Consider the following 25881-nt stretch of genomic DNA (forward strand, 5'->3'; position numbering starts at 1 on the left):
ATGACCCATGCAGGGGATTAGGAGGGCCAGTTAGCCTTTCACAGCAGCACTAGCATTGGTTTACACTACAGCAGCCCCAGGCTTTACTGTGTCCTCCGTTTCACCTCAATCTTCTGTGCGGGTTTGGGTTTTGGAGATTAGGACAGAATTTGACCTGGTACACAGTGGAAAGATTACCTGCCTCTGATTGGTCTTCTGTGTGTTCCGAGGCACGGCATTGACCAAGGACAACTTGTTCTCATCTGGTAGGGTTGAGAGGTCATTCAGAGGGCACTAGCTGTCCCTTCCAGACGCAACACTAGACAAAAAGACAACAATGTTGGAGTATACAAGCACTGTTATTGTTAGTCTTATATAAACACACCTACACAGCCACTACAGTGAGTGAAGCACTTCTCACAGAAGTCCGTTATATTATCCACATATCTGTCACAACTTCCACCGAAGGTGGCTCCTCTCCCTGTTCGGGCGGCGCTCGGCGGTCGTCGTCACCGGTCTACTAGCTGCCACCGATTCCTTTTTCTTTTCTGTTAGTTTTGTCTTGATTGTTTTCACCTGTTACTTATTTGTTGTTAATTATTGGCCTATTTAAACTTCCACGGCCCGCCTGCTTTTGTGCGGGCTTATTCTCACTGTCAGTGGTGAGATTGTTGTACTTACGTATTTTGCTGTCTGTTACTTTCCCTGGTTTTGGGGACAGACCTGTTTATTGGTATTTTTGCCTGTTTGTTGGCTAGACCCAGCTTAATAAACGGATGCATTGGAAGCATTGCTCTCTGCGCCTGACTCCACACCCACCACTCCTAGCTATCCGTGACAATATCCATTAGCTTTAATTGGAAGAATCCAATCCCCAAGTGCACAGATGATTTGTCGCTAAAACCAGGTTTATTCCATCTTCCAAAGAGCTCTCCTTGGCTGTATTTACTTTTACAAATCCGTATCCAACCAGGGCTGTTTAATATATCCCTATGGACGTATAGGTTAGCTCAATATCCTGTTTTGTGTGTGTGGAGGTAGATGTCTCCCCACTTCCCTCCTCCCCCTCTTCGTGCCTGTGGCCGCAGGGTAAAGAGAGGCTATATTTCAGGGCCATGAAAGGAGCCGCTCCAGCCATGCCTCATCCACTGATACACAGCCACACAAAAGGTTAACAAATCAAGGCCAGCACTAGGCTGATTTACTGCCACACACTGCCACAAACAATGGCCACCCCCTGATTTCTCTCCCTCCCTTCTCTCTTTCTTTCTCATCATGAGCTGTTAACTATATCTACCACTATATCTATATTTATACTCAAATTAAGCAGTGAAATGAACAGAATTGTACTATTTCTCCCATATAAGGTAGGCTTTGTACCCTGGTGTAATGAATGTACTGCTTTGAGAGCCATATGATCTGTTAGTGAAGAGGCTTCAGTGGTAGAGCATTTACTAGATCTGAAGGTGATGGTGTGTAGAAACACACACACACACACACACAGTGCTCCAATCTGGCCCTTCTCCTTCCCCAATCCCTCTCCTGACACATAGAGGTCATTGAGAGTTTGTTCCCAAAGTCCCGAGGTTAGAGGCTTAAGTAAATCCATCCATCTTCATTCACTTATTTCCGCACCAGCAGGACCTCTGTAGCAGGCAGACCAGAGCGGGGACTGAGGGAGGCAGGCAGGGAGATTGTGTAAACACTCCAATATCCGACATGCCATCGCTAAACCAGAGAGCCTGGAACCCATCACAGGCCGTATTAAAGGCTACCTTCTCAAACACAAACGTTTGAATGGGCCACACTCCAGAGATCAGAGTTAAAACCCCTCAGTGTTCCCCTGTCTGCCTGCCCCAGGGAGATGTGTGTGTGGTGGGTTAGTGTGTGTGTGTGTGTGTGTGTGTTGGGGGGGGGGGGGGGGGTGAAGGAAAGCCAGCTATTCTCTATACCCTCATTAGTCTCTGTTTCAGTGCCAAGCTCTCTACTCAACTGGTGGAGTTTGGTTACAAAGACAATATTGGAGCTGATGATGACAAATTTGCATGTTGTTAGGCTTGGCTTTGTAAGTCAGTGTGGACTTTGGACTTGAACGGAGGAAACTGTGATTCTAGAGTTTATTTGTAGATTGTTTGTGATATGGATACTATATGGATTTATAACATTGTATTCTTGTGCTGGTACAAAGTGTACTTTTCTCTCTGTACTTGGATAAACAGCCATGGCAACATTTTGCAATAAATATATTTTACAACCTTATAGACAGTAATTGTAGGGAAATTAAATACAAATGAAGCTTATCAAAGACCTGTAGATGGGAAATACGTGCTTAATCAATTTTCAAACAAGATAATTCTCTCTAGTATAATTTTTGGGGTGATTTTAGTGAGCCATCTCGAGGGCTGGTGTGTCAGTGAAGTGTGTGTGATGGATGGGGGTCTGTTGATTGGTGGAGGTGATGAGAAAATAGCACCACTGTCAGTCTCAGGGAGAACCCTGTCACCCCCCCCCCCCCCCCACACACACACACCCGTAACAGGTCAGCATCCATCCACTGATCTGACGTTACATCAGCCACTCTTCTCACAATGGTGCTGTATTAACAGGGTCAGAAAAGCTTATTCCCCTAGCACACACACCCCACAGTTTTTTGGGGCCCAATTATGCCTGTCAGGCAGTCCCAGTGGTAGGCATTGGCAAGGTGTGTATGTCCTAATGTGGTGTCATGGTGGCCGAGGTGTAATGTGTGTCAGGAGAACTGGTCTGCACCAGTTCGTTACCATGCCGATGCCTGGATGGATTTGTTTACCAATACCAGCCGAGGTAGGCTAGCCTCTCCTGTCTCCTGTTTCCTCAACAGCCTACAGTATATCTGTCAGTCTCCTGCTCTCTCTGTAACCGAACAACTGCTATTTGATATCAGTCTAATGCATATGTGGATACATGTTATGACTGGAGGGTACTTGGAGCTCCACAGAAATGCGTCTTCAGCCTGGCAGACTGAAATCCTCCGACATTATGGGATTAAAACACAGGAAAAAAACACTGGTTGTGATTACTGTTAGATTACTGTTTTACTGTCAAGAGGTTCACCCTGAGGACATCAGCAGTACCAGTGGCTGTGCTCTGCGTTGTGTGAAGCAGGATTGGAGTTGTGCTATGGATGAGTGTGATCTGGGAAGGGTAGGCCCGCTGTAAGACTGTTAGTAAATGTAGCCTACCAGTGCTGTACTGTACTGCAAGCCCCATAGGGAGGCTGTGTGGAGTTTAGAGAAACGGAGACGCCATTTAGGGGTTTTGGTGTGTCTGGGCAGCCAGGATTTTCTTTCATATGGAAGCAGTTTCCTGTGTGAAGTGCATTAAACCTGATGGAAATCTCCATAGTCCCTGTATAACCCTGGTTGAGATATGGGATCTCCAGTCTACTTGGACCCATCAGCCTGGAGGAAGTGGAACCCAGGCAATGTTGTCGTTACACACAGCCATCTGGGTTCAGAGATGGAAGGTTGTGTTTCTGTAGGGGGACAGGGACCCGCTGTGAACAGTCTGAGGGAGAAGCACAACACATGGGTGGGATACCCCATCTCAATCCCTCTCCTGTCCACCCCTGTGGTCCTAGAGGACGGGCAGGGTTACAGGTTAAGGGGGGCTGAAACAGTAAACACTGAACTCTGGAGACTGAGGATAAAGTTGGAGACACACACAGCTGGTGCCCAAGCTGGTGGGAGAGATGGAGTGAGAGGGTGAGGGGGGATCTGGCCAGGTTGATGAAAGCATTGCTTTAATTGCTCCCCCAAGAGAAGAAGTTAGCTTTTTCCCACTCTCTCTCTCCTTTCTCTGACTCAGAAATATGCAGGATTCAAAGCAAGGGCCCGAGGGTCAGTCGGATTAAACCTGACTACAGTGTTAACCCAGCAGCCACGATCTCCACCTCTGTGCTGTTAGTTAGCAGCACAAACCTGACCCAGATAGGCCTATGTGTTTCCAGAGAGGGCATAGAGGGCATGCTTAATTTGTGGTAGGTTATGCGAGTATGTGTGTAAAGTTAGTTATATAAATTGGAAAAGAAAGTCTAGCATGTGTATTTGATATAAGCAAGGTCTAATGAACTGTGAAATGTTCAATTTTATTACCATGCAGGCCCATTGGTTCTCCCTCTCAATCTCTGGCCAGGATTTTATGTCTTCTGAAGCACATCAACATCCCCCGGATCGTTGCCATCTGTTAAAGATTACTCCGCTCCGCTCTGCTCAGGCCGCTCCTAGCGGGAGCTATTTGATTTCGGGGTTTTAGTGTTCCCGCTTTATTCCATGTGTCAAATTTTTGTGTAAACACCGCCGTCCCAATGCCGACATCTTAGAAGTGCCTCTTTTTCAGGCCTTTTCAAAGGGAAAGCAAAGCCAACGGGCCGTAGCCCGCGGTGTCAGACCCTGGTCTGTTTTAGCTCTTAGTGGGGCTGCGTTGAGACTTCGTTGGGGCTGTTCTGAGGATTCTCTTGGGCTGTGAAGGTGAAGTCGAGGAGAACGAGGCGGAGGCCCTTCCCAAAGTCCCAGAAGCCCCTCTCTTTCTCTGACATGCAGTGCTATGATGTATGAATCCCCCAGCCAGCCCTGACACCACCTGCCCGCCCGGCGGGGCCGTTTGGAACCCCACACCTCCCTCTGAGAATTGAGGATTGAGGAGGAAGCCCTGGCAACAGAGGCCGCATTGTTCCCCCTCCCTCCCACCGGTCCACCGTAACGTAATCCTACCCCGGGGCCCGCCGCAATTTCGAGGGGGAATATAGGGCTACTCACCCCCCCACCCTAGCTGAGGGGCTTGTTGAGAGAGGAGCGAGGTAGCTCTGTTTGGACTGCTCAGCTCAGTTCAAATAAACAGTTCAGATCTAACCCCCTGACATTCTAGGCTCAGAAGGCAGCGATCACACAGCCAGAGTTCATCAGCATCAAACCCCACCGACCCAATCTGCCCACTCGCAGATCCAGCCGCTAATTTGCGGTGTTATTTTTTTAAAGGGGAAATGGTTGTGGTAGGGCTCTGGGGGGGTTAGAGAGAGAGAACAGAGTTGGGGTGGCACAATTACTTGGCTCCCTTCCCTCCCTCCCTCCCTGGGTGCTGCTGGTGGATAGATAAATAGGTAGATAGGTTTACAGACACATCAGCAGGCCATGCATGGGGGAGGGGAGGTTTTCCAGGAAGCAGGGAGGGGGAGGGCGACCATTAACAGCCCAGGGTTTGTGTGCTCGCTGTCCTCCATCCTGGGTGTTCTGGTAATCCAGCCACTCTGAAACCTGAGCACGGGGTAATGAGAGAGCGTTTTACACACACACACACACACACACACACACACACACACACACACACACACACACACACACACACACACACACACACACACACACACACACACACACACACACACACATACACACACACACACACACACACACACACACACACACACTAGTTTTCTCTTCCAACAATAGTTATCTTATGAAAAGGAGCTACATAATATGTTGTATGAGGCATAACATTTGTAAGACAGATTTAGCCCCAGTCATAATCATTGATATAGACACTGTTAGCCCCTTCCTTCCCCCACTTTTAATAGAGGGGCTAGACTGATGGCTCTCTTGGGGCATGTCTTTCTCTTTCCCTCTCCCTCTCACTGCAATCAGGTGGTGTCAGTGTGTCGACTAGAGCCGTCACTCCCCTAATTGCAGCCAGTCAATTACTCTCACACACCCCTCTGGCTAAAGACACAACCTCTTCAACATATATATCAACAAATTGGCGAGTCCACTAGAACAGTCTGCAGCACCCGGCCTCACCCTTCTAGAATCTGAAGTCAAATGTCTACTGTTTGCTGATGATCTGGTGCTTCTGTCCCCAACCAAGGAGGACCTACAGCAGTACCTAGATCTTCTGTACAGATTCAGCCAGACCTGGGCCCAAACAGTAAATCTCAGTAAAACAAAAATAATGGTGTTCCAAAAATGGTCCAGTTGCCAGGACCACAAATACAAATTCCATCTAGACATCGTTGCCTTAGAGCACACAAAAAACTATACATACCTTGGCCTAAACATCAGCGCCACAGGTAACTTCCACAAAGCTGTGAACAATCTGAGAGACAAGGCAAGAAGGGCCTTTTATGCCATCAAAAGGACCATTAAATTCTACATACCAATTAAGATCTGGCAAAAAATACTTGAATCAGTTATAGAACCCATTTCCCTTTATGGTTGTGAGGTCTGGGGTCTGCTCACCAACCAAGAATTCACAAAATGGGAAAACACCAAATTGAGACTCTGCATGCAGAATTCTGCAAAAATATCCTCAGTCCACAACGTAAAACACCATATAATGCATGCAGAGCAGAATTAGGCCGATACCCGCTAATGATCAAAATCCAGAAAAGAGCCGTTAAATTCTACAACCACCTAAAAGGAAAAGCTATCACCTACAGAGAAATTAACCTGAAGAAGAGCCACCTAAGCAACACAATTAGACCCAACCAAATCATGAGAAAAGAAAAAGACAATTACTTGACACATTGAAAACATGTACAAAAAAACTGAGCAAACTAGAATGGTCTTTGGCCCTAAACAGAGAGTACATAGTGACAGAATACCTGACCACTGTGACTGACCCAAAATTAAGGAAATGTTTGACTATGTACAGACTGTGAGCATAGCCTTGCTATTGAGAAAGGCCGCCGAAGGCAGACCTGGCTTTCAAGAGAAGACTATGTGCACACTGCCCACAAAATGAGGTGGAAACTGAGCTGCACTTCCTAATCTCCTGCCAAATGTATGACCATATTAGAGACACATATTTCCCTCCGATTACATAGATCCACAAAGAATTTGAAAACAAACCCAATTTTGATGAACTCCCATATCTATTGGATAAAATACCACAGTGTGCCATCACAGCAGCAAGATTTGTGACCTGTTGCCACAAGAGACACCATTGTAAATACAACCTATATTTATGTTTATTTATTTTCCCTTTTGTACTTGAACTATTTGCACATAATATGACATTTGAAATGTCTATATTCTTTTGGAACATTTGTGAGTGTAACGTTTACTATTCATTTTTATTGTTTATTTCACTTTTGTTTATTATCTACTTCACTTGCTTTGGCAATGTTAACATATGTTTCCCAAGCCAATAAAGCCCTTAAATTGAATTGAATTGAGAGAGAGCGAGAGTGAGAGTATGAGAGAGAGAGGGGGGGGGGGGGATTGTTACTCGACACCACAGGCGAGCCAAGTTTAAACGCCCCTCTGTGCTGCCTGCTGGAGAGAGAGAGAAAGACAGAGGGAGCCGTCTGCCCTGCTAGAGTAGCCCTGCTCTAAGGACACACGGCAGTCACCCCCGTGGCTGTGTCTGTGTGGTATGACCTGCTGGGCTGGGTGGGTCACCCCCATGGTTGTGTGTGTGGTATGAGCTGCTCTGCTGGGTCTAAGCTGACAGGCTGCTGGGAACCTATTTGGGCTGTGGAGCTGGAGGAGCCTTGGTCTGTCTGCAGAGAATAGGAGAATAGAGACACATAGAGGACATATGGCAGGACAAAGCACACGACTGAGGTGGCAGTTGGACCTGTAGACCGGTAGGGTTTCTCTGTGTGTGTGTGTGTGTGTGTGTGTGTGTGTGTGTGTGTGTGTGTGTGTGTGTGTGTGTGTGTGTGTGTGTGTGTGTGTGTGTGTGTGTGTGTGTGTGTGTGTGTGTGTGTGTGTGTGTTTCAGAGATATGTGTGTGAGCAAGAGAGAGAGGCAGATAAGTTGTTACTGTGATACTAATAGCTGTATCTATTTAGTGTCGACAGACAGAAAGTACATGTTGCAAGTTAAAACTCAGAAGCCTTTTTCATGTGTATGTCTTTGAATGTACACACCCAGCTGACAGTACATGACAGGCTGTGTTGTGGACAGTACATGACAGGCTGTGTTGTGGACAGTACATGACAGGCTGTGTTGTGGACAGTACATGACAGGCTGTGTTGTGAACAGTACATGACAGGCTGTGTTGTGGACAGTACATGACAGGCTGTGTTGTGGACAGTACATGACAGGCTGTGTTGTGGACAGTACATGACAGGTTGTGTTGTGAACAGTACATGACAGGTTGTGTTGTGAACAGTACATGACAGGCTGTGTTGTGGACAGTACATGACAGGCTGTGTTGTGGACAGTACATGACAGGTTGTGTTGTGAACAGTACATGACAGGTTGTGTTGTGAACAGTACATGACAGGTTGTGTTGTGAACAGTACATGACAGGCTGTGTTGTGGACAGTACATGACAGGCTGTGTTGTGAACAGTACATGACAGGCTGTGTTGTGGACAGTACATGACAGGCTGTGTTGTGGACAGTACATGACAGGTTGTGTTGTGAACAGTACATGACAGGTTGTGTTGTGAACAGTACATGACAGGTTGTGTTGTGAACAGTACATGACAGGCTGTGTTGTGGACAGTACATGACATGCTGTGTTGTGAACAGTACATGACAGGTTGTGTTGTGAACAGTACATGACAGGTTGTGTTGTGAACAGTACATGACAGGTTGTGTTGGGGGTGGCAGTTGGACCTGTAGACCGGTAGGGTTTCTCTGTGTGTGTGTGTGTGTGTGTGTGTGTGTGTGTGTGTGTGTGTGTGTGTGTGTGTGTGTGTGTGTGTGTGTGTGTGTGTGTGTGTGTGTGTGTGTGTGTGTGTGTGTGTGTGTGTGTGTGTGTGTGTGTGTGTGTTTCAGAGATATGTGTGTGAGCAAGAGAGAGAGGCAGATAAGTTGTTACTGTGATACTAATAGCTGTATCTATTTAGTGTCGACAGACAGAAAGTACATGTTGCAAGTTAAAACTCAGAAGCCTTTTTCATGTGTATGGCTGTGTTGTGGACAGTACATGACAGGTTGTGTTGTGGACAGTACATGACAGGTTGTGTTGTGAACAGTACATGACAGGTTGTGTTGTGAACAGTACTTGACAGGTTATGTTGTGGACAGTACATGGCAGGTTGTGTTGTGGACAGTACATGACAGGTTGTGTTGTGGACAGTACATGACAGGTTATGTTGTGGACAGTACATGACAGGTTGTGTTGTGGACAGTACATGACAGGTTGTGTTGTGAACAGTACATGACAGGCTGTGTTGTGAACAGTACATGACGGGTTGTGTTGTGGACAGTACATGACAGGCTGTGTTGTGAACAGTACATGACGGGTTGTGTTGTGGACAGTACATGACAGGTTGTGTTGTGAACAGTACATGACAGGCTGTGTTGTGAACAGTACATGACGGGTTGTGTTGTGGACAGTACATGACAGGTTGTGTTGTGAACAGTACATGACAGGCTGTGTTGTGAACAGTACATGACGGGTTGTGTTGTGGACAGTACATGACAGGTTGTGTTGTGAACAGTACATGACAGGCTGTGTTGTGAACAGTACATGACGGGTTGTGTTGTGGACAGTACATGACAGGCTGTGTTGTGAACAGTACATGACGGGTTGTGTTGTGGACAGTACATGACAGGTTGTGTTGTGGACAGTACATGACAGGCTGTGTTGTGAACAGTACATGACAGGTTGTGTTGTGGACAGTACATGACAGGCTGTGTTGTGAACAGTACATGACGGGTTGTGTTGTGGACAGTACATGACAGGCTGTGTTGTGAACAGTACATGACAGGCTGTGTTGTGAACAGTACATGACGGGTTGTGTTGTGGACAGTACATGACAGGCTGTGTTGTGAACAGTACATGACGGGTTGTGTTGTGAACAGTACATGACAGGTTGTGTTGTGGACAGTACATGACAGGCTGTGTTGTGGACAGTACATGACAGGCTGTGTTGTGGACAGTACATGACAGGCTGTGTTGTGAACAGTACATGACAGGCTGTGTTGTGGACAGTACATGACAGGCTGTGTTGTGGACAGTACATGACAGGCTGTGTTGTGGACAGTACATGACAGGTTGTGTTGTGAACAGTACATGACAGGTTGTGTTGTGAACAGTACATGACAGGCTGTGTTGTGGACAGTACATGACAGGCTGTGTTGTGGACAGTACATGACAGGTTGTGTTGTGAACAGTACATGACAGGTTGTGTTGTGAACAGTACATGACAGGTTGTGTTGTGAACAGTACATGACAGGCTGTGTTGTGGACAGTACATGACAGGCTGTGTTGTGAACAGTACATGACAGGCTGTGTTGTGGACAGTACATGACAGGCTGTGTTGTGGACAGTACATGACAGGTTGTGTTGTGAACAGTACATGACAGGTTGTGTTGTGAACAGTACATGACAGGCTGTGTTGTGGACAGTACAATACATGCTGTGTTGTGAACAGTACATGACAGGTTGTGTTGTGAACAGTACATGACAGGTTGTGTTGTGAACAGTACATGACAGGTTGTGTTGGGGGTGGCAGTTGGACCTGTAGACCGGTAGGGTTTCTCGTGTGTGTGTGTGTGTGTGTGTGTGTGTGTGTGTGTGTGTGTGTGTGTGTGTGTGTGTGTGTGTGTGTGTGTGTGTGTGTGTGTGTGTGTGTGTGTGTGTGTGTGTTTCAGAGATATGTGTGTGAGCAAGAGAGAGAGGCAGATAAGTTGTTACTGTGATACTAATAGCTGTATCTATTTAGTGTCGACAGACAGAAAGTACATGTTGCAAGTTAAAACTCAGAAGCCTTTTTCATGTGTATGGCTGTGTTGTGGACAGTACATGACAGGTTGTGTTGTGGACAGTACATGACAGGTTGTGTTGTGAACAGTACATGACAGGTTGTGTTGTGAACAGTACTTGACAGGTTATGTTGTGGACAGTACATGGCAGGTTGTGTTGTGGACAGTACATGACAGGTTGTGTTGTGGACAGTACATGACAGGTTATGTTGTGGACAGTACATGACAGGTTGTGTTGGGGGTGGCAGTTGGACCTGTAGACCGGTAGGGTTTCTCTGTGTGTGTGTGTGTGTGTGTGTGTGTGTGTGTGTGTGTGTGTGTGTGTGTGTGTGTGTGTGTGTGTGTGTGTGTGTGTGTGTGTGTGTGTGTGTGTGTGTGTGTGTGTGTGTGTGTTTCAGAGATATGTGTGTGAGCAAGAGAGAGAGGCAGATAAGTTGTTACTGTGATACTAATAGCTGTATCTATTTAGTGTCGACAGACAGAAAGTACATGTTGCAAGTTAAAACTCAGAAGCCTTTTTCATGTGTATGGCTGTGTTGTGGACAGTACATGACAGGTTGTGTTGTGGACAGTACATGACAGGTTGTGTTGTGAACAGTACATGACAGGTTGTGTTGTGAACAGTACTTGACAGGTTATGTTGTGGACAGTACATGGCAGGTTGTGTTGTGGACAGTACATGACAGGTTGTGTTGTGGACAGTACATGACAGGTTATGTTGTGGACAGTACATGACAGGTTGTGTTGTGGACAGTACATGACAGGTTGTGTTGTGAACAGTACATGACAGGCTGTGTTGTGAACAGTACATGACGGGTTGTGTTGTGGACAGTACATGACAGGCTGTGTTGTGAACAGTACATGACGGGTTGTGTTGTGGACAGTACATGACAGGTTGTGTTGTGAACAGTACATGACAGGCTGTGTTGTGAACAGTACATGACGGGTTGTGTTGTGGACAGTACATGACAGGTTGTGTTGTGAACAGTACATGACAGGCTGTGTTGTGAACAGTACATGACGGGTTGTGTTGTGGACAGTACATGACAGGTTGTGTTGTGAACAGTACATGACAGGCTGTGTTGTGAACAGTACATGACGGGTTGTGTTGTGGACAGTACATGACAGGCTGTGTTGTGAACAGTACATGACGGGTTGTGTTGTGGACAGTACATGACAGGTTGTGTTGTGGACAGTACATGACAGGCTGTGTTGTGAACAGTACATGACAGGTTGTGTTGTGGACAGTACATGACAGGCTGTGTTGTGAACAGTACATGACGGGTTGTGTTGTGGACAGTACATGACAGGCTGTGTTGTGAACAGTACATGACAGGCTGTGTTGTGAACAGTACATGACGGGTTGTGTTGTGGACAGTACATGACAGGCTGTGTTGTGAACAGTACATGACGGGTTGTGTTGTGAACAGTACATGACAGGTTGTGTTGTGGACAGTACATGACAGGCTGTGTTGTGGACAGTACATGACAGGCTGTGTTGTGGACAGTACATGACAGGCTGTGTTGTGAACAGTACATGACAGGCTGTGTTGTGGACAGTACATGACAGGCTGTGTTGTGGACAGTACATGACAGGCTGTGTTGTGGACAGTACATGACAGGTTGTGTTGTGAACAGTACATGACAGGTTGTGTTGTGAACAGTACATGACAGGCTGTGTTGTGGACAGTACATGACAGGCTGTGTTGTGGACAGTACATGACAGGTTGTGTTGTGAACAGTACATGACAGGTTGTGTTGTGAACAGTACATGACAGGTTGTGTTGTGAACAGTACATGACAGGCTGTGTTGTGGACAGTACATGACAGGCTGTGTTGTGAACAGTACATGACAGGCTGTGTTGTGGACAGTACATGACAGGCTGTGTTGTGGACAGTACATGACAGGTTGTGTTGTGAACAGTACATGACAGGTTGTGTTGTGAACAGTACATGACAGGCTGTGTTGTGGACAGTACAATACATGCTGTGTTGTGAACAGTACATGACAGGTTGTGTTGTGAACAGTACATGACAGGTTGTGTTGTGAACAGTACATGACAGGTTGTGTTGGGGGTGGCAGTTGGACCTGTAGACCGGTAGGGTTTCTCTGTGTGTGTGTGTGTGTGTGTGTGTGTGTGTGTGTGTGTGTGTGTGTGTGTGTGTGTGTGTGTGTGTGTGTGTGTGTGTGTGTGTGTGTGTGTGTGTGTGTGTGTGTGTGTTTCAGAGATATGTGTGTGAGCAAGAGAGAGAGGCAGATAAGTTGTTACTGTGATACTAATAGCTGTATCTATTTAGTGTCGACAGACAGAAAGTACATGTTGCAAGTTAAAACTCAGAAGCCTTTTTCATGTGTATGGCTGTGTTGTGGACAGTACATGACAGGTTGTGTTGTGGACAGTACATGACAGGTTGTGTTGTGAACAGTACATGACAGGTTGTGTTGTGAACAGTACTTGACAGGTTATGTTGTGGACAGTACATGGCAGGTTGTGTTGTGGACAGTACATGACAGGTTGTGTTGTGGACAGTACATGACAGGTTATGTTGTGGACAGTACATGACAGGTTGTGTTGTGGACAGTACATGACAGGTTGTGTTGTGAACAGTACATGACAGGCTGTGTTGTGAACAGTACATGACGGGTTGTGTTGTGGACAGTACATGACAGGCTGTGTTGTGAACAGTACATGACGGGTTGTGTTGTGGACAGTACATGACAGGTTGTGTTGTGAACAGTACATGACAGGCTGTGTTGTGAACAGTACATGACGGGTTGTGTTGTGGACAGTACATGACAGGTTGTGTTGTGAACAGTACATGACAGGCTGTGTTGTGAACAGTACATGACGGGTTGTGTTGTGGACAGTACATGACAGGTTGTGTTGTGAACAGTACATGACAGGCTGTGTTGTGAACAGTACATGACGGGTTGTGTTGTGGACAGTACATGACAGGCTGTGTTGTGAACAGTACATGACGGGTTGTGTTGTGGACAGTACATGACAGGTTGTGTTGTGGACAGTACATGACAGGCTGTGTTGTGAACAGTACATGACAGGTTGTGTTGTGGACAGTACATGACAGGCTGTGTTGTGAACAGTACATGACGGGTTGTGTTGTGGACAGTACATGACAGGCTGTGTTGTGAACAGTACATGACAGGCTGTGTTGTGAACAGTACATGACGGGTTGTGTTGTGGACAGTACATGACAGGCTGTGTTGTGAACAGTACATGACGGGTTGTGTTGTGAACAGTACATGACAGGTTGTGTTGTGGACAGTACATGACAGGCTGTGTTGTGAACAGTACATGACAGGTTGTGTTGTGGACAGTACTTGACAGGTTGTGTTGTGAACAGTACATGACAGGCTGTGTTGTGAACAGTACATGACGGGTTGTGTTGTGGACAGTACATGACAGGTTGTGTTGTGGACAGTACATGACAGGCTGTGTTGTGAACAGTACATGACGGGTTGTGTTGTGGACAGTACATGACAGGCTGTGTTGTGAACAGTACATGACAGGCTGTGTTGTGAACAGTACATGACGGGTTGTGTTGTGGACAGTACATGACAGGCTGTGTTGTGATTGGGATCTCACCTAACTGCTCATGTTGAGGCAGTGAAAATGCAGCTGTGGTAAAAGTCAACTGGCAGCTTCTGGAATTACACTAATGGCGAGAAGGATAAGACAGGACATCCCTATAACCGGAGTTGAACCCTCAGACTGCTTTCTGGTAATGGAGGTGTATTGTCCTGTCTCAGTCTGGGTGTCTGTCTCTGGGGCCCAGGCTGTGAATGGGCTGAGGAGTGACAGAAGCGTCATGGGTGGCTAGAGAGGTAAAGCCCACCGCTGACTGACAGGACTGGACTGTTCTGTGGTGGTGAGGGCCTCTCTCTCAGCAACTCCTCTCTCCCAGGAGAGATACAAGGTTTACAGAGAGAGAGAAAAAGAAGGATAGGGCCACCTACCATCTCTCACTCCTCACTTGCAAAGATATCAGGGCCTGGAAGGAGACATCTCAGCTGCCTTGTTTTCAGGTCCAACACTCACTTTGGCTCCACAGCTGCTCTGTGTTGCGGTGTAGTTTTACTCCACTGTGACAGCCAGTAAGTAGCACTGTAATCCACTTAGTGTGATGGTGGCAGTGATTATGGTATTATTTCACAGCAGGTTGGAGATCTATAGATCTGTCAGCCAGGCCATGCTGTGTGTGAGAACATAGAAATAGAATTACTAGACCGAGACATTCCCATTCAAGTCAATGTTTTGACATCCTATTTCTATGTGTGAGAACATCCAACCCCTTCTGGTTCTGCCCCCCTTAGGGAAGTCCCCTAGCCCAGTGCCCCCTAGCGAGAGGAGAGCAGTCGCAGTATGCCCTGTGGGCACCACCACCTGTGCCAGTGTGCCCATCATCAGGGCCCTGTGGCAGGCTAGCAGCCCCCTCCAGTTACCCTCCCAGCCCCAGAGCCTGACCTCACCCCCCATGGGATATATAAAGATTTGTTCTCTAAAGGATGAACACTGTCCTCACCACCGGGCCTGGAAATCAGATACCCACTACTGCCACCGAGGCCAGCGTCTTCCTACTTCATCCCCACACCCCTCCATCCTCACACCTAGGGGGGTGGGGGGGGGGGGGGGCAGCGTACTCAGACCTGCGGTGTTAAAATTGCCAACAGTGGAGCCAGCACATATCCCATATGCTGCTGGAGTCAGAAGTGGACAGGCAGGCAGCCACCAGACAGAGCCGTTATGAGTTGGAGTAATCAGAATTGAACTGTGGGTGGCTGACTCTCAGAAGGCTGGTAATGGTAATGGCTGCATTACGATGATGAGGACTGAGACTGATCGTTTGTGTCAAGAGATTATATGTGTGAATAGAAACTGTTAGGCAAGGTGGGTGAGTGAGCATTCCCTGCTCTGGATCTCTCTGTCGGATTTGTCTGTCGGTGCTCTCCCTTTACCTCCCTTCCTCCCTCTCTCTCTGGCAGTGTGAGTGTCTGTCCTCTGAGCCCCTCAGGCCACTAGGCCTTTCGCATGGCCATGCATCTGTCCCAAGAGCTTAGAACAACAGTCAGTGGGTTAATAGGCCCAATTACACTAGATTGCTGATGCCTTTTCACTCCCAGGGAATGACAGCTATATCATCAGTCAGAATCAGAGGAGATGAGAGGAGAGCCTCACTCTTTCACCCAGGGAGTTAACTTCCTCAACACACACACACACACACACACACACACACACACACACACACACACACACACACACACACACACACACACACACACACACACACACACACACACACACACACACACACACACACACACACACACACACACACATTCAAGTACAGCACAGGCATGGTGTTTCCACTGTCACCCCCTCTAATGCTCTTAAAGTCTTTAAAGCTGAGGGGGTGATACTTTCAACCAACTGCTTTCTGATAAGGTTACTGACATAGACTCTTCAGTAAGTTGATATTAACAAGTACAAACACACACACACACGCACAGTGCTAATACTACACACACACACACACACACACACACACACACACACACACACACACACACACACACACACACACACACACACACACACACACACACACACACACGTTATCACTAATACACACATCAAGGAATATCCTCTTACATGACATCCATGTCCATTACATTCATTTGTTAATTTATGACATTGATGGATTACATGAGTTACAGTTTCAGCTTTTATGTCTTTTCCACATCTTGCCCTTTGCCTGATCATCATCGCTGGTCCTTAATGTTGGGGTGTGCCTTACTACTGAGGAATGCATGGATCTGTTTGGTATTCACACTGCAACACAACACGTGTCACACTCTTCCCAAGACGCATATCCAGAATAGCTGTCCTGTGCTCTCTCTTACCCACGGCTTTATCTCCGTTTAGCTTCCATTCTGCCGCGGTTAACAGCTCTGGGCACCCAGCGGGGTGTAACCCACACCCCTCTGGCCCTGCATTTAGAGCCCTGCTGACATAACGGAGCACAGCCGGGCCAGCAGGGGCCAGCCAGGGGACTCTCCATAACTGTCAGGCCCAACAGCGGGCCCCCGTCCTGGGCATGTAGGACATGCATGCCTGGGTGAAGTGTGCACATAGCTTTGGGTGCTCCAGGACACTCTAGAGACGAGGATAAGGAATCAGAGGCACGGTGTTACCACAGTCATCCCCTCTAATGCCGTTAAAGTCTTTAAAGCCGAGGGGATGATACTGTCTGCGAGATTCTCTGGCTGCCTGCTTTGGCACAGACCACGAGATGAGGCCAACCAACTGCCTTCTGATAAGGTTACTGACATAGACTTCAGTAGGTTGATATTACAAGTACAAGTTACTAGTTCTTTGGCTTACAGTGGTTGGCCTTGTAAACATTTGAGTGATCTGTCTGACTTTAAAGCAGCAGTGAAAGTGTAGTGAGGCTGGGAATTGCCAGGGACCTCCCGTTATGATATTATCACGATACTTAGATGCCGATACGATATGTATTGCGATTCGATACTGCAATTTTATTGCGATTTGATGTTCCAAACATATTGCTCACTATATGTCTGCTGCAGAGGAATGAGAGATCATGAGAAAATTATTTTTGATCAGTCATGAAAATAAAACCGCTGAAAACATGTTGGCTCACTATCTAATACGTTTCGGCGCAGGACCAGCCGACTAGCGCTAGCTAACGCTACCTAGCAAAAAAACAAGTAATAGTATACACTATATACAGTATACTGAACAAAAATATAAACACAACATGTAATGTGTTGGTCCCATTTTTCATGAGCTGAAATAAAAGATTTGATGGAGCGTGCAATTGACATGTTGACTGCACGAATGTCCACCAGAGTTGTTGCCAGAGAATTTCATGTTTATTTCTCTACCATTAGCTGCCTCCAACGTTGTTTTAGAGAATTTGGCAGTACGTACAACTGGCCTCACAACCGCAGACCACGTGTAGCGACGCCAGCCCAGGACCTCCACATCCAGCTTCTTTACCTGCGGGATCGTCTGAGACCAGCCACCCAGACAGCTGATGAAACGGAGGAGTATTTCTGTCTGTAATAAAGCCCTTTTGTGGGGAAAAACTCATTCTGATTGGCTGGGCCAGGCTCCCCAATGAGTGCCCTCCCAGGCCCACCCATGGCTGCGCCCCTGCCCAGTCATGTGTAATCCATAGATTAGGGACTATTGAATTTGATTTCCTGTAACTCAGTTAAATCATTGAAATTGTTGCATGTTGCGTTTATATTTTTGTTCAGTATATATATATTATTTTATTGATACCTGGAGTCAAAGTATCCATGTAATATTGCGATATGTAACTGTATAGATTTTTCCCCCATCACAAAAGTGTAGTACAGTACTGCGTCCTACAGATGCTGATCCTCGAAACAGGAAGTGTTCTCTCAGCTTGGATAGGCTGTTGTGGCGCCAGGGTTCCCTATAGTCTACCATAGTGGAGTACTTTAGGTGCACCAGAGAGCTCAGTGGGGGAGTTGGACTCAGCAGCCGTCTGCTAATATGAGCTCCTGGAGAAAGAGAGGGTCCTGAGAGAGATGGAGAGAGCGCAAAGAAGTACAGTATCCTGAGAGATGTAGCTCGAGACTGCGTGTGTGTGTGTTCTTAGCTGGGACTGGGGGCCAGTGTGGGAATGTGTGTGGCTCTGTGTGAGGCTTGGGAGTGTGTGAGGCTGTCTGGTTGTTTGTTGCTCTTGCTCCATATGAGAGGGAGGTGTTAACGATGTCTGCCGTTCGCCTTGAATACAGTCTTCATTAAGAACAAATAAACACATCTACTCTTACTAACTGATTCAGGGTGCCCCGGGGGAACACCAGTCCACAAAGCTGGAAATGAGGGCACTAAATTTAGATCACTTGGTGCTAAATTAGAACCCAATTTTGCTGTCTAACCAAATACGAAGCTGAAAGTGCAACTAGTTTCTTGTTTCTTTCCTTATGATCCCTGGAGACTAATGTGAAACCAGTCATATGGCAGCAAACTGAAACTCATATCAACATGATATTGTATTGCGGCCCCGTTTCCACCGTGAAGTATGCTAGAAATACCTGTGTCGTTATACCACATTTTCATTGTATGCCATCATCATTTGTGGGGATGAAATTTGGAGACCCAAGCTACAGGCTTCTGTAGCGCCGAACCTACCAAGTTGATTTATGTGCTTTAGAATGTTTTAATTATATGCCCAGGCTTTTCTCAGCTTTATTTGACCATTTGTATCATGTAAAATATTTGCCCCTGTCAGGAGTCACACTCAGTAATAACAACATACATTTATAACTATATCTTTAGTGTTAGTTTCCTTCAACTTGTAGCCTACATTTTGCATCATTCCATTACGCTTATTTCTTTCTTTGTCACGTCCGTGTAGTTGTTCCTGAGGGTCACTAGCATTAGTGGATCATATTAGGTTAACATTGTGCAATAACTTGGGACTTGTAGCTTATTTGAATCATTATGGAACCTAGACGACACATAGCAGGTTAAACCTGGAGCCTGGCGCACGGTTCACGATTGGATCGTTGTCATTACAATTCCATGATTCATGAGGATTAGGTTAGGTTTATAGGATTCGCCTATTGTTCAAACCTTATTGTACACTTTTTTTCACCTTCCAATATTTAATGGATTTAACTTGATATGCAACTTTTAGGATGAATAAAACATATTTAGTGCGTAAAGGCTCTCTAAACCAGTTTTTTATGAGTCATACATACTTTCCTAACCCTAAAATGTGTCTAAATAATCTACAAGATCAGAGTATTTTTAAACCAGTTGGTGCTGAAACGGAGACAAATATGCATATATTTAGATGGCTTCCTTTCATTGATCCTTAATGTTCTGAACCAGTTCTCTCTGTGTATTCTAGTGAGTCTGTCGACAAAAATGGAATTAACTGGATAGATTAAGATAAATGTAATAAACTCTATTGAATGAAAACTCTGTTGGCCAGAAAATGGGAGATTTGTATTCAGCCAGCGCAAGCGAACCGCGCCTACAAAGCCCGTTACGCGACTGCATAAGGTAAGTCTGAATACCAACCTGTAGCGGTATGTGGGTAAAACCACTGGGGAAGCCAGTTCCTGCCTTTCTAGGGAGTTTATCCTAGCCACCGTGCTTCTACGTCTCCATTGGGGTTTTATGGAGTTTTAGACTGGGTTTCTGTTTAACACTTTGAAATCTGCTGATATAAAAAAGGATTTATAAATACATTTGATTGAAATGTATACATCTGGCCCTTCTTTGGACACTGTGTTAACTAACCTCCAAACGAGCTTCAATGCCATACAACACTCCTTCCGTGGCCTCCAACTGCTCTTAAACGCTAGTAAAACTAAATGCATGCTTTTCAACCGTTTTCACCCGCCCGCCCGACTAGCATCACTCTCATACTCTGGACGGTTCTGACTTAGAATATGTGGACAACTACAAATACCTAGGTGTCTGGCTAGACTGTAAACTCTCCTTCCAGACTCATATTAAACATCTCCAATCCAAAATGAAATCTAGAATCGGCTTCCTATTTCGCAACAAAGCCTCCTTCACTCACGCCGCCAAACATACCTTCGTAAAACTGACTATCCTACCGATCCTCGACTTCGGTGATGTCATTTACAAAATAGCTTCCAATACTCTACTCAGCAAACTGGATGCAGTCTATCACAGTGCCATCCGTTTTGTCACCAAAGCCCCTTATACCACCCACCACTGTGACCTGTATGCTCTAGTCGGCTGGCCCTCGCTACATATTCGTCGCCAGACCCACTGGCTCCAGGTCATCTATAAGTCTATGCTAGATAAAGCTCCGCCTTATCTCAGCGCACTGGTCACGATAACAACACCCACCCGTAGCACGCACTCCAGCAGGTATATCTCACTGGTCATCCCCAAAGCCAACACCTCCTTTGGCCGCCTTTCCTTCCAGTTCTCTGCTGCCAATAACTGGAACGATTTGCAAAAATCGCGGAAGCTGGAGACTTATATTTCCCTCACTAACTTTAAGCATCAGCTATCTGAGCAGCTAACAGATCGCTGCAGCTGTACATAGCCCATCTGTAAATAGCCCACCCAATCTACCTACCTCATCCACATATTGTTTTTATTTACTTTTCTGCTCTTTTGCACACCAGTATTTCTACTTGCACATCATCATCTGCTCATCTATCCCTCCAATGTTAATTTGCTAAATTGTAATTACTCTGCTACTATGGCCTATTTATTGCCTTACCTCCTCACGTCATTTGCACACGCTGTATATAGAGTTTCTTGTTTTTTCTATTGTGTTATTGACTTGTATATTCCATGTGTAACTCTGTGTTGTTGTTTGTGTCGCACTGCTTTGCTTTATCTTGGCCAGGTCGCAGTTGTAAATGAGAACTTGTTCTCAACTCGACAACCTGGTTAAATAAAGGTGAAATAAAATAAAACAACTAAACATGTGATTGCGCTAGCTACTGTAGCTAGCCACCGGAGGACAATGACCAAACGAGATGCAACAATTCAAGTTTTCTGTCAATGACGTTTGGCTTCTGATGTGATGTGATTGGTATGAAGCCAAATCTAAACTGGCTTTTTTTTGGGTGCGCCAGGACCATTCACAACTGAGCTCACTCAGTTTAGTTTAACGCTGATTGGCTATTATTTTGTTCTTTTTTTATCAAGGGAGGCCAAATGCTCATTGGCTTCCCTTGCATTCAACGCTGTGGGTGGCAGCAATGTCATACTCTTTTTGAGCAGACAGCATCAGATAGATGAGCTACACATACTGAGACGGGTGCTGTTTCATCCGTTCGGATTCTTTCTCCGGTGAGATACAGTCAGCCTATTGCGAATTTTAGGACATTTCTGAAATACAGAGATGAAAAATACATAATTAATAAAATATGATTTTTCTTGGTAATTTTTTGGGGGGAAGCCTGTTTTCCTTTGGCAACCATGAATACATGTCACTGATACCAACTACTGAGAAGTGCGTAGGAAAGGCATTTCATAAGTCTTATAGAATAGTGTTTCTGAAGTAGAATAAATGATTCAGAGTGCAACTGAAAACACAGAGTAGTTTGAGTTCTCCCCAGACCCCTCGGCATGGGGTCTCTGATTATAATTCATGTTTACACAGAAGACAAATGCGAAATGTAATTTTCTCTTCGAGGAGGGCCGGGCTGTAGTCGGTGGTATTCAGCTCTGTATGTACTTTAATTGATTTGAAACAGCTTTCCTGGATTTTATTTGTCTGTTTTTGGAGGGAGGAAGCAGGGATAGGCGGAGCGGGGGAGTGGTTGGAAATGGAAGGTGTCGGGGGGAAAAAGAGCGGCAGTCTCTCGAAACAACACAACCATTGTTTAAGTGCATAATTGTTGGACCGGCTGGAAGGCGAGAAATGGAGAGAGAAAACGCCCACGACCTTGTCTAGACCGCATTAATCTGTTTCTTATGATTGTGACTGATCTCTGAAGTGCATTGCAGTCCTTGCGGAAAGTTGCGTTGGTTGGCTGCAATGCAGAGTGATGTGTTAACCCTGAAGCAATGTTACTGACTGACTGAGTGAGTGGGGCAGAATCTGCTAATGATGCCAAGAGAAAGAAAAAGGAAAGACATAGAGAGAGAAAGGGAGAGAGAGAGGAGATAGATATAGGGAATCGAAAGAGAGACAGAGAGGGAGGGAGGGAGGGGGGAGAGAAATAGAGAAAGAGAGAAGGGGGGGGGGGGGGGGTGAGTACAGGCCTTTGAAGGTCTCTGTCAGCGGTTCTCCCAAGGTGGGCTGTTTTTACCGTCCTCCTGAAACCGCAGAGTCATGGCCACGGTCTTTTAGGTTCCCCTTCCCCCAACAGACAGAGGGAAGAAGGAGCAGGTGTGTTGCAACATGGTGCAGCATGCACCACAGGTTACCTGCTGTTGCATCGCCTTCTGCACTCTCTCTCCCCCTTTTTCTCTTTGTCTCCCTCTCTCTCTGCCACTCTCTCTCTCCCACTCTCTCCCTCTGCCCCTTTCTCTCTCTCTCTCTCTCTCTCTTTCTCTTTCCCTCTCCCAGACAAAGCAGGGTTAACCAGAGTTGGCTCAGTTTTTCCCCCACATTTCCTGGCAGCGTGTTTCCTTTCAGTAGCACCTGTTTCCTTCCACCTCTCAACAGGTGCACAGATGTCAGCACAGCACAGCACTCTCGAGTTACTCTAACCAACCGAGCTCTTGGCTTGATGGATGGTTAAATGAACGGTTAAATGAAAATGATCACCTTCCTTCTAGCTTGCTATCTCTGGTCTTTGAACCCTAAGTGTTGTAGAGTTATGTTTGTTCAATGAGAATGTTTTGTGTCCTCTGTGAACCACGAGGGTCATACTCAGTAGGCCTCAGCATCACTGGAGCACACCGGCTGCTGCTGCTAACGACTGTTGGATGCTGGGAGTTCGACACTGAGCAGCCTGGACAGTTTGGTGTCCTCTGAGGCTCCTGTCTCTTGCATCATGGAGTTTGGATAAGGATATATAGCCTCTTAGCTTCACTTCAGCTCTCATCATTGTATTCCATCACTGTGTGTCTCAGACCACAATCTATCCCTGGGCTAGCCTGACGACCGATCTGTTTGTACTGTCTTGTCAACTCTTATGAGCATTGTCGCACATTAGGAGTTGGAGTTGGTAAGACCGTACAAACAGATCTGGGACTAGGCTATCCCCGGGCCAACAGAGAGACAGACGTAGTGAAGATGTCCATCCGGACATTTGGAGCCGATAGCTCATAGCTAGGCTGTTTGCTGCAATGGTTTTGTGGATTGAAGTGATGTAACCCCTGACTCCATTGGATCCTGTGGGTGAAGGGATGACGTGTGGGTTAAGAATGTGTGATGGGGCTATTTAGGGGAGGAATGGGACAGAGAGACAGGGAGAAGGGGACAGGGACTGAGTGTTGGGATGCCCCAGAGGTCTGTACCCCCAGTGATCTGTACCCCTATAAATCTGTCAGGACAGTCTCCAGCTACACGACAGAGAGGGAGGGTGCGGTTGTCGCAATCAGATCTAAAATAAATTCTGAAATGCTAGTCCCCTCACTCACCCTTTTTCCTAGTATTGCGTTCTCTATGTTGTTTATTGAACATCCATACCCCCTCGTCTAATGTAGTCCCAGTGGCAGCAGTGGGAGGGTAGTTCATGTTCTGTAAGTGGTTAGAGGGGGTTACAGGGGGCTCACCCCTGGATAATGAGCGGTGCTCTTAAACCCCTCGCCTCTGTCCCCAGACACCCGTCTTAATGAATGGCTTTTCTGCTTTTCTCTGCTCGCCCACCACCCGGCTGACCCCGCTCTAGGCCCCTCAGTTCCCCTGAGCCTTAAATCCAGCCCTTGGCATCACCACCACCTCAAACCGTAAGAAATGAATAAATAACCTCCAACAGGCCTCATTCATTTCTTCCCCATTCTAATATGATATAAACCAGCACATTCATGGGCCCACTGCCCCACTACTACTTAAAAACACAAGATAATGACATGTTGGGATAGGAAAACAGCAGGGCTGGTTCTTGTATTTGTTTCCAGGGATCAAGGAGACTGACAAATGACCTCTCATGGGAGGAGGTGTACACATCTCCTCTGCTCCTCTCCTCCTCCTGGCCCGGGAGTCTTCATTACGAGGAGAAGAGACACCTTCTTTTCAACGTTTCCTATTAGCACATTCTCAAAACAAGCCCAGGGACCTCAGGGGGAAAGAAAGGGGGGATGGAGAATTAGGAAGCTCGCCCTCCATCTGTCCATCTCTTACGCCAGGCATGTTTTCTATCTAGAAGGAGCCTCTGTAGAAGGTGATGGCGTGGGAGAGCGGGGCAGATTGGCGTGGACTATGGCATGGATCTGGTCTGAATACAGACGGACACTGACTGGTGTTAGTGTGTGTTAGAGCCAGCCTGAGTGGTGTGAGTCAGTACCATATTAGACTACAGAAAACAGACATTGTGCACATTTTATTGTGGCCTGGTTGGCGTTTTAGAATCATTTTGCGGAGGATTCTTCTGCTGGATTGACCTTCCCGTTGTATTTAATAGGTATTATAAAGCCCAGGGATCATCAACTAGATTCACCCGCTGGACATTTTGTTTCTTGAGCGGATGGTCAGGGGGCCGGAACATAATTACAAATCATTTCTAGACTGGAACGCCAAACAGATAATATATTTGACTAAAGCATAATATTTTCAAACCTTGCTTACATTTGTATACGATCTCATACAGTGTATCACTCTATTATGCGTGGGAATACTTCTGAACAGATTTCCAAAATTAAAATCACTTGAAGCGGATTTCCTGGTGTTTTTACAGTCTATTATGTAAAAACAAAACATAAAAATGAACTTGTCTATGTTGTTGCTCAGAACACTTATTAAAATCAAATCTGCCAATTGGTGAACCCTGATATAGGCTATGTTGAAATGTCGTAATGATCTGACAAAGTGTGCTAGTTCAGAAGGATACACTTTATCTGCAAAGCGTGTGTGTCTTTTGTGTTCTCCCGCTGACAGATGTATTGTCTCATCTCTCCGGGGAGCAGCGGTGGTCAATAGCTGTTACAGCAGATAATAGATATTGATCCCTTGGTCTATCTGCTGCTGGCCAGGCATTATCTGGCCTGACCCCTAATGATGGTGTCACATGTGCCTTGGTGCTTAAATCCCTGTTTAACATTCTACTGGTAATGGATGGCTTTGTATGGAGCCCGAGAGAGAGAGAGGCAGGCGGAGAGACAGGTGACCAGGCGTGGTCTGCTCTCTGTCTGTAAGCTGGCTCTCTGTCATATTACTGCTAGGCCGGTCCCTGGGGCCCTTGGGTCTTCCTCTATGAGGCCAGGGGCCCCTGGGACCAGCCTAGCAACAATACTACAGAGGGAGCCATCGCAGAGGCCTTAGTCTGCTATAATGGAGCTCCAGAGGGCTGCCTGCCTGCCTCACTGCCACGGCCCTGGGGTACTGGCCCAGTCATCAGCTCTGCAGAGATTTAGCCAGTGTGTGCGTGCCCCCAGAAGCCCAGAGAGAAACGTTAATTACTGGTTGTGTATGCACTGTCATCCTCCATTAGTCTTCCTGCTCCAGCTCATACACCATGCAGGGAGCTGACTGCTGATGTGCAGCACAGTGTCTGTCTGAGTAGGACCTACCTG

The 25881-nt window shown here is 46.4% G+C and overlaps 1 protein-coding gene across 9 annotated transcripts in view; it reads left to right on the forward strand.

The window, feature by feature from the left end:
* auts2a (activator of transcription and developmental regulator AUTS2 a) overlaps positions 1-25881 on the forward strand; it is a 503450-nt gene that overhangs the window by 464945 nt on the left and 12624 nt on the right. The gene's annotated exons all lie outside the window — the stretch shown is intronic.

Source organism: Salvelinus alpinus, chromosome 1, assembly GCF_045679555.1.
Source record: "Salvelinus alpinus chromosome 1, SLU_Salpinus.1, whole genome shotgun sequence".
Lineage (NCBI taxonomy): Eukaryota > Metazoa > Chordata > Actinopteri > Salmoniformes > Salmonidae > Salvelinus > Salvelinus alpinus.